The sequence below is a fragment of the Melanotaenia boesemani genome, chromosome 16, assembly GCF_017639745.1.
Source record: "Melanotaenia boesemani isolate fMelBoe1 chromosome 16, fMelBoe1.pri, whole genome shotgun sequence".
NCBI classification, from domain to species: Eukaryota; Metazoa; Chordata; class Actinopteri; order Atheriniformes; family Melanotaeniidae; genus Melanotaenia; species Melanotaenia boesemani.
In genome coordinates, this window is record NC_055697.1 from 23,489,294 (window position 1) to 23,499,164 (window position 9,871).

Genomic DNA, 9,871 nt, shown 5'->3' on the forward strand with positions numbered 1-9,871 from the left:
TGTTAGGCAAGAAATATGTTGTCTCTCTCCATCTCGCAGCCATGATTTTGCACTTTGTTCAAGCTTGTTTATGTTCACTTTTCCAAAAATGAACTCCTGTTTAGTTTTCTATTCTACAAATTGTCATCATGCTAAGTCAGGAGGACTGATAGAATGGAAGAGGACAGCAAGACACAAACAAATAAGCATGTAGATGAATAACACAACACTGATGTCAAGAACACGCCTGTCATTGGAGGGAGAGACACAGGCTCCCTCAACCGTGACTTGTAATTGTTACGCAGGAGAAAGAAAGATCAACAAAATAATGAGCCAAAAAACAAGAAAAGAATCTACAATCTGCTTGAGCTTTAACTCTCCTACTTTTGTTTGTCTTACTATCTTCTTATCTTATTTGTTTATGCTTCACATGAGTTTATATCTGCACATATGTGTGAAGTTGAGCGCTTCATCTGTCTGTCATGCGGTGTGCAGTGTCAGACACGTCTCATCATATTAAGGAGCGGACGCTTTAATAAAGTCAACTCGACGATAGATATTACAGTCCTTCAGCTTTTATTTTTCCCCACACCTGAAGCCCTTATCAGTTAAAGGGTTTATGCCCTCAGGAAGGGAAGGTTGGGAGCGAGACTTAAAAAAACAGACCAATCTAGGGAAAAATTGCATTTAGGGAACTTATCAAGGCATTACTGTAAAAGGAAGTGGTTTTGTTTTCAAGTAATGATGATGACAAATCATCTCTTTTTGTATGTTTTTTCTCATAGTTGCAGATTGTGTGTCAGTAGGTTCTCCATCCTCCAGTATTACCCAGGCCTTCTTTTATTGACCTTTATAAGATCTTAAATGTTTGCACCTGTTTTCCTCATCCATTGATCGCTAAACACTTATGTCTGCTTTCCTTTACTTCCCTCTCCTAGTTTCTCACATCTATCTATCTATCCATCAAGAAATCCTTCCACCAGTTCTTTGGTGGATTGTCCGTCCCTGTATCTGCCTCCTGTCTGGTCTCAAACACCATTAATCCAAACCTCCTATATTATACTCAGCTCTTCTACCTTTCTATCCTCAAGCCTGTTGGCTGCAGGTAAATGTAGCAGATCTTTCACAGGTTGGCAAATCTGCCATTCATTGTGCATGTAGATGACTGTGCGTGTGTGTGTGTGTGGGCTTTGTTGGTTTATGTATGTGTGTGGTGAGAGGGGCGTTAAGACAGCTGTCACACTGTCTTAGGATCATATGCAGGCTGTCAGATATGCTGTAAAGTAACTGACATCCATCCAGGAAAACACCACACAACACAAACATATACAAACATGAGTGTGTATGTACTGTATATATGTATATTTTTGTGTCTATACAAACATACAGCACTTCTCTAAAGCAGCATTTTAAGAAGAGCTCACAGAACATGACAAACAATCTGAGATGTTCACCTGGCCCCAAAATTCCCCAAATAACGATCTGATGTCATCTGTGGGAAACAAGCCCAATCCTTAAAGACCTCAACCTCACCAACCCACAGGGCCCAAAGGATCTATTAATATCATTCCCGTAGCAGACTCTCCACAATATGCTCAGATTTTCTTTCCTCACACCCTGATTGATCAGAAGTATTTTGTCAGCTTGAGGAGGATCAGCTAAATATTAGATAGGTGGTCATAATACCGCTGATCTGAGTATTTCCCTCAGTCTGAAGAATTGGTCCTGCACTGTGTTTTGTGAATTCATTTTTGTACTTCTATATGTACTTAATGGTAAAAGTGTTAAAGTTGAGAATAGTAACTTATTCAGACAGACTTCGATTGTATGACCCGTGTGCGCAATTGTATAACAGCAAAATAGTATTTCTGTAGGAAACTGAAGAGTTGTAGCAACAAATAATGTAACAACCAATAGCAATACCTGCCTCACATCACATAAATGTAATATTATTCACATTTAATATTTATAACAGTCGCAAAAAGCAGAGTTAACAAATGTTCATCATTCATGTTTATTTTTTGAGTCTTGAAAGGAGCAGCAGATAAAAAGACAGCCTAAAATCACAGCAAAAAAACTGTAGCTAAGCCTTCTCAACTCTTCTACAGAGCTGTGTGTGTTTGATTCTTTATTTTTTCAATTTTCTTTACAGTATGTGAATGTGTGGGAATGTACAAATGTGCTATTCATGTTTGTGTGTGCATGCCTGGGTTTCAACATGAGTGTGTATGTTGTGGGATCTCTCAGGAGAAGGTGAATGATTCATCTTTTTGCTCCCCAGCCTGCACAGGTAAATAACATATTCACACACCACTAGGCACTCCATCGCTCTCCTTTCCACTCATATCACCCCGTTCTCATGTGCACCATGGATCCTCCACACTCTTACCTTCATCTTGAAATGCCTGCACAGCTCCTCTGTGCTGTGTGTATTTCTTACTGATGTCCAGCGAGACAAGAGAGACAGACAGGTCCGTTGGCCACAGTGCAGCTGTCGTTTCAGGTTAGTGCAGGCGAGAAATGGCTGAGGAGGTGGTGGAGATGGATGAATAAGTGAAGAGGGTGCAGACTGGACTCATGTTAAATGTAGAAAGGCTAACGGACCAGACTGCTGTTGAGCTGTGTGTGTGTGTTTATCTGAGAAACGGAGAGACTGAGTATGATTTTACATGTGCACATGTACACTACAGAGGACCTGCTGCCTGTCCCACTGAGCTCTCAATTAGCACACGCCACTAGAGCAGGACGCATACACACAGACACACATATGCAAACACACACAGAGGACCCTAGAGATGTGCCTCGAACCTGCCTGTCAGCTGCTGTTAGATCACACTGCACTTGGCTGACACCACAAAACACAGTCACACACACTTAGATGCAAAGTTTTATTGTGATTAGAGTTTAGACAAAAAAAATTGAATTCATATTAAGTTTGGAGACATACTGAACTACTGTGGTTGTGTTTGGTTCTTAAGAATAATTCAAAATTTATGTGTGTGCATTATAATAATTAATAACTATCCAAGTAAACTCTGTATTTTCCACCATTTATTATTAAAAATATGTTTCTCTCACCACACATCACCTATTTTGTCCTTGTGCATATTTTAATGGCATCATCAATAATGGACATGCAGCTATTCTGTGGAAGAGCAAGCTGGTGCATAGCAGTGCTTCCACACAAAAAAAGATGTGCACACATTCATCATAATGTGGGTCAGACCAGTTGGTTAATGTAGAATTTCATCAGTTAAAAACTTTGTATTAGCTGATTTGTTACTGAGCCTATTAGGATTCACTGTGCCCCCCATCTGTGTTGCTATGCTAACGTTGCTAACATAACTTCCCATTGGATTTAACCCATTTTCTGTAAAACCGAAAAGCAAGGGAAAATAGTTTCTTTGCATTTTTTCTTTTAACTTAACTAAGGATTTCATTGTAGAACAGAAGAACTGGCCAACTGAAGACAGCATGAAGACCAAACACTAGCAACACAGCAATTATCAGACTATGAACAAAGGAAAACTAGGAACAGTGACTAATAATAAATGAGAAGCAGGTGTGACAATGTGAAAATCAAATCTAACTGGAACACAGAAGGAACAGAAATTTGACTGGAATAACTCCTGTATTCAGAAGGAGGCGCTAATAGCTGACATGATCCTTAAAGTGTAAATTACAGTTACAAGTGTTCATAAGATTTTAGAGAAATAAAGTGTTAAAAGCATTACTTTGAATGTATTTTTCTTTCGGCTATTTGACCTGAAGTCTATGTTTCCCTCTAACGTTTAGTGTTTTAATGAATGTACTGTCATGTTTTTATTTGGAATGGATTTGTGTGTCATATGAAAACAATATTTAAATTTAAATTAAAAGTCAAATAACTTTTTTTTTTTAAAAAAGTCAGATGTTTTGTAAATATTGTTTGAAAAATTGTTCTTTTGTATTTTCTGAGAAAAAGGTGTCAGGTATCACTTTAGATAGAAATCTTCCAGTCTGTTGTTTAACTGCTGGTAATTTTGCTGAACCAAAATAAGCTATCTATTACATCCCCACTATATATGATTTTCTTTTATGAGTCATAATCATTTTCAGCATAAATTATTATGATTCTTACACCATAATCACCTGACAGCATCAGTAAGATTAGGGACAAATCTAGTGTCTTTGTAAAAGAGCACATCATCATGCTGAATGTTTCTTGAGATGAAGCATAAAGACAACACTGGATATCATCATCGCAGATAAAAAATAATGTCCAACTTGACATTACTGATTCAGTGGACTTGCTCATCTTATTTAGACATAATTTTCTTTCTCCATAAGGCACACCCTCCACCACTAACTTCCTCCTTGAACCCTCCATCTCAAGAGTGTCTTTCCATAAAGCCAAACAAATCTATCTTGCTATGTTCCCTTTGGTGCGATCGACGTAACACCATAAGCTCAAGGCCAAGCAGAAATGCAGGTAAAGAAAGGGCTCAGGCAGATGATGAGGATGAAGCAGATGCAGAGGCAGAAGTGGTGGCCTTTCCTCTGCCTGCTCAGGGAGAAGATCGTCCTTGCTTTGTTAAACGATTTCTTCCAGGTGAACTCTTCTCCCAATATCAATCAAAAAAGAGATCACTGAGAGATCACAGAGAGGAAACGAAGATTGCATGTATATCCAGAGTTCCCGGAGTCACCTTGGCAATACAGCTCACACAGTAAATCAATCTCTTTATTGCCATTTGAATAACCATTCAGGTTATTCTTGTCACAAGGTGCTGTGCAGGGGCCAAAATGCAGTCAGAACTCCCACAGTGTTTTCTAGATATATTTTTTATGGATGTGAATATTGCATGAGATTAATAGAAAAATGAACAGGTTGGAGGTCAGCTCAGTTCAACAGAAGGAAAGAAATTATTTAAATTAACCATACAGAATGCAATGACAGATGTAAAAAACATGAGCATAAAGAGAACGCTGGAAACAAGGGTTTGAATAAGGGATTTTTCTTTTTTTCAAAGTCAAGTAGAAAAGGATGTCAATACAAATAGATGAATTATAAAATAAGGCACTCATTTGTCGCCCATCTCGTCTACTCATAAAAATACGGATGAGCCTTGAATCTTGTTTTGTGTTTGTTTGTGCTTTGTAATCATTTTGTGTCCTTTTGAAGCAGCTTAATTTTCTGTCTCTGAGTTGTCATTTTTCATTTCTTTTCATTTTGCATTGATTTGTCATATTTTGTGTCTATTTGTGGTAATTGTGTGCTTTTTGGCCATTATGCTTATTTTTGTAGCTTTTCAATTTCTCTTTTGGAAAAATTTTACTTCTTACTGTGATTGTTATGCATATCTGTGGGGATCTTCTTTCCTGTTTTTGGTGATGTTGCTGTTCTTAGTAGTCATTTTGGATTTTAATGTTTTTTGGGTTTTTTTGGTTTATTTTGTGTCTCTTTGTAATCATTCTTGTGTGGTCATGTGTCTCTAAATTGACATTGTTAATTTTTAAAAAATAATTTTAATAATTCTGTTATATTCTAATATCTTTCTGTGATTATTTAATCTTTTTCAATGATTTCTATTGGTTTTGGTTGATTTTGTGTCTATGTATACTAATTTTCCATCTCTTTGTCGACATTCTATAATTTCATGACGTAATTTTTCGTTTACTTGTAGTAATCCTGTGTATCTTTTGGTCATTTCTTGATATTCTAGCAATGTGTATAGGCCCAATAGGCCTGTTCTGTAACCCTTTCATATCTAAACACTGTTACAAACATGTTTTCCCTTTAACAAGGGACATCTGAAGAATCGGGATCCTTACAGAATCAGTATATAACGTATTGGCATCACAGGAAAATCCACAGGAGAAGCAAAATTTTAAAAGATTCAGTGTTCATCTGTTTTAAGAAATAGTTTTAGATCCAGAGCCCATCTTTCTCTCATATTCGGTAGCCGTACCTCTCATTACCACTAGATGGCGATGTGATACTGACACTAGAGCCATTTTTTCCTGCTCAGTGGGTACACCCAGACAGCTTTTATTCAGAAACCAAGGATAGTATCAAAATGTATTACCACTGAAATTATATTGATTCTGTATCCATTAGGGTATTTTGGGCAATTCAACCTGAAGAGTGAGACAATGTCAGTTCAGTTCCAGCCCAGCATTATAAATGTGGATGGGGAAGTAAAGTACCTTGTGATTTCTTCATTATCCACATTTGAAGAGCCACAGAGCCAAGAATTATGGCTGACCTGCTCTGGCTTAGCTACTCAGGGTCAACACACAGCACACACATGACAACTCTCTGGTCACAGTTTAAATTCTTCAACTTCACTGCCATCATTTAGACCATTCTGTAAACAGAAAGACACAAAGAGGCCAACTTTACCACGTGAAAAACTAACAGAGGAGATTTAATCATTACATTCATTGTTATTCCACTCATCTGTTTCTTATTGTTGATGAATAGGGCTCGATCCACAATGTCACTGGCTGATGACTGGCGACATATGGCAGCACAAGCCCCCCTCGCACGAATATACCGGCCATGTGCACACATGTTCTCGTGACACACTAAAAGTAGTGGGTGTGTCACAGCATATGTCTGCTACTGGATGTTACAGACATGTGAACTAAATAGTTTGTGTCTCGCTTTCGGTGTGTGTGTGTGTGCGGGTTGGGGTGAGGTGGGGTGGGGTGAGATAAATTCAAACTATGACATGTGCTTGGAAAATACATGTGTCAGCAAGTGCTGGGATGCGTATGAATGACATATGCCCATGCAAAGCTTATGTTTGCACATACTGATTTCTTTGAATATGTGTGTGTGTGTGTGTGTTTGTGTGTATGTGTGTGAATTTATACATAAAGTGCAGGCCTGTGTGTGGTAGTAATCCGCACTGGGCAGCTGTGCTCATTTGTATTCAGCCCCAAGGCACTTCTAGGCCTTCTTGCTGATTAGGGATCAGAGACGGAGGGAAAGAGTGAAACGGTAGAAAGTGAGGAAGCGAAAGAGTGAGAGACAAAGACAGAGAGTTGAGATAAAGGAGGAGAGAGAGGTCCCCATTTAGTAAACAGTTTGTTAATGTCCTTAATCCCATTAAGCAGAGGGAGTAGCCTGCCCCCTCACATAACATGCATTAATATGGGGTTGCATTGTACACTTCCTTTGTCATTCCCTCTCCCAAACACACAAACACACACTCTAGCACACCCAGGAAATTAAATTGATTTGCTCTCATAAACATTTGATGAAGCCCTAATGTAACATTGCGAGCAGTTAAGGAGGCCTAAAGAGTGGACTCATGAAAATGGCATGTAAATCAAATGAGCGTTGTATATTTTCAGGCACAATTTGCTAACAATTATTGTTTTGACCCGGCTCCTCGGTTGACAAAAGAAGCCTGCTCCCTCTGAGGAGCAGAAAATCAGCTTTTCAAGTGCTCTTGTGTTTGAAGAGCAGAGAGCAAGGCAAGGCATGATTGCTGCACTCTGCAGAGAGGATCAGATGTGCTGATTTCATAGAAGGAGAGAAAACACAGCAAAAGCCAAGGTTACTTGTTTCCTTTGCCTTCGCATATGATACCCAAATAAGCAACACTCACATAACTCGGGGTGACTGGAAGAAAGGAAATAAAGGCTGCCTGACTTTTAATACTTGAAACAGATTGTATGTGTTTCAGCTTATTTATATAATATTTAGGCAGAACATAACTCCACTGTTTTGGGCAGTAACTTTTAATCCATCAGCCCTCCCCACATAAATATGCACAGTAATACAACAGCATAAACTGGCAGCTTTTTGCAGGGTCAGCTGGCATTAATATGCTGACTCACTAAACCGCTATTGCTCAAGTCAATACTTAAAAGATATTGCAGGAAAACATCAATTAAGGTTGAGGTTCAAGGTTAGCTTTATTATCCCCAGTGGGGCAATTGGTTGTATGTGAAGGATTCATCCCTGTTCTGAACTGGATAAGTTCTGACATTGTAATTTACTAATTTTTCGTTGGATCTGGTCCAAATTAAAAAATCCACAAAACCTAAAATTTATTTTGCAACTGAGTATTTGTTGCTGAATCTTTTATAGCAACTAAACAGATAACTAAAAATATTAAACTTACAATAATAAAAAACAAAACCACGCAAATAAAAACAAACATATCTTTGTAAATATGCATTTGGAGATGAAAAACACTTTTAAAATGTTTTCAAACCCATCCAAAGGATTGATAAGAAAGAATATGAATAGTTTATTCCCAAATGACAAAAAACAACAACAACAACAAAAAAACAAAAACAAAACAAAGGAAGAGGTTTGTCAGGCTCCTTGAACTGACTATAAGTTTGTACATCACTTTTCTTTGTGCTTCTTGATGACAGACAAAAGAGAGATGCTGAACAGTCAGCTGAATCTGTATTTTAATATCACCTGTACCAGCAGTAGTAAAGATGAAAACACTCCAAAACTCCAAATGTGGACAATGTGTAAAAGTTCTGCTTGAATTAATTTTTTAACAATGACATTTATGGACGCTAAATGAACTGACCTGGATGCCACAGATAAAACTTGCCTATTTTTTAAAAAAATATTAGGAAAGAAGGTATTATTATCTCCTTATGAGTAATGATATCAAATCAAATCAAATTTGATTTATATAACACTTATTTTTTTTTATTATAAAGCACTTCTGGAGTAATTGTAGGTTCAAAATACTCTTTTTGGGAAGGCCAGAGAGCAGGGCATTACAATAATCTAATCTACTAGAAATAAAAGCATGCATCAGCACCTCCGTGCTGGCAGGAGAGAGGAATGGCCAGACTCTGGCGAGGTTTTTAAGATGGTAAAATTCTACATTTGTGACATTTCTAATGTGTGAAATAAAATTCAGCTCAGAGTCAAAAAGAACATCCAAACTTTTTACACACAGTGGAAAGGGCTAAAATTGTGTAGTTTTGGTAAAATGATCTCTTTCTTATACAATGTAATCATCAGCAGCGTGTGTACCAAGATGGAGGTTAAGCAGCCACCTCTCAACCAAGTAAAGGTGTCGGCATGCGACTTTAAGAGTTCTCAGTCACTGTGAAATAGGACATTTATATGACAGCAAATACAAAACAAGTAAGACACTGCCAGATGCATAGAAGCAACAGGAGAGGACAAATGGACTGTTTGGTACATTTATAGATACAGAGAATGCAATGTTGAACTCAGCTATAACGATATAACAGCTTTTATTTGTGGACTAAACTGTAAATGGCACTACTTCATTTAAATAAATACAATTGATTATTCTTATTGAAAATGGATTTTAACAACAACAGTAACAAAAACAAAGAGGACAAATTGAAAATTTATATTCCAACACTGATTTTGGTGAATCAAATTACTATTAACCTGATTATGGGAAAAATGACAGCAAGACAAATATAATATAAAGATCTCCCCTTTTGGAAAGAAGTATTATTAAAGTGTTTCTTTATGTCCCTACAGTTTTATATTATTATATAGTTTTATTATTACAACTTTAACCACACTGCCAGTTCACACTTTTTGCTAAAATTACACACAGCAATTCACAAACACTAAACACACTTTGATACATTAGGCACAGAATTATATTGGGGGGATATGTCAGGATACAACTTCCTTGCCATATGACAGCACTGGCTTTCAAATAACTCCAACTATGAACCAACTGGTTGAACAACCAACTGGAATAACCAAAGGGTGCACAAACACATAGAGACTTAACCGTAAGCACATCGATCAGGGTTTAGGCCCTCTGAAAAAGTAAAAAGGAAGTTAACCTCACTACAACAAAAATGAGTTGTCAGAGGAATAAGTGAAAAACAAAATTTGCCAGAGGGCTAACATCACTGCATCAGTTCAGTA